Genomic DNA, 905 nt, shown 5'->3' with positions numbered 1-905 from the left:
CCTTGTAATCGTGCCCGTGAAAGCCACACCAGGCGCGGGGGCCGCCGGGAAGTCGGCCCATCACAGGAGGCGCCGGAGCCGGCGCGTTCGCGCGCGCGCGCGCGCACAGACCGCCGACTGTGCGGGCTGGCGCGTGCGCGGTGAAACGCCGCCATGCAGGCCGGCGATGCGCCGAGACCATCCCCGCCCGGTCGGAGCCGAGGGGGGTGGGAGCCCGGCGCCGGATGCCGGTGTGCCGCACCGAGCCGGCCAGAGGGTTCGTGCTGGCGCCGCAGGGGCGCGCGCGCGCGCGGGGGAGGGGCCTCGCCGTGGCGGCTGGCCGGCCGGCCGGCGCCAGTGTACACTGAAACACCCGTCGGCCATGGGTCCCGCCGCGCTGGGCTCCTTTGTGGTGGGCTTTTTTTTTTATTCCGCCCCAGCCGCGCCCCAGGCATCGGTGCCTCTTGGGTGGGCAGATCGGCCGCCGGCCCCGGCTCCGGAAAGAGGGCGGCGAGACCGCCACAGGGGGCGAGAGAGAAAGAGAGAGAGAGCCCCGGTGGGGCGGGGCCCTCCGCGGCGTGCGCGCGTGGGGCGCGACGCGCCCGGTAAACCCGCGCCCGGCGCGAATGCGCGCGCGCATACACATCTGCGCACTGCGGGATCCCGGCGAAAGTCAGCCGCGCCGGAGGGCGTTTCCTTGGTTTTTCGGCCACCCTTCCGGGAAAGGTGCATGCGGTGCGGGCCGCCGACGCGGCACTTATTGGTGCACGGGAAGTCGCACACACACCCCGGACCCTCGGCCGGTGTCCGGGCACCCAGCCGGGCACATGCAGCCTGGGCGCCGGGCGGCGCGCACGCCACCGCCCCCACTCCCCCCCATTCCCTGAGGCTAGTCAGGCCGTGCCCACGCTTGTGCCCCCCCCCCC

This window comes from Fonticula alba, assembly GCF_000388065.1.
Source record: "Fonticula alba strain ATCC 38817 unplaced genomic scaffold supercont2.12, whole genome shotgun sequence".
Classification (NCBI taxonomy): Eukaryota; order Rotosphaerida; family Fonticulaceae; genus Fonticula; species Fonticula alba.
This window is presented reverse-complemented; position numbering follows the sequence as displayed.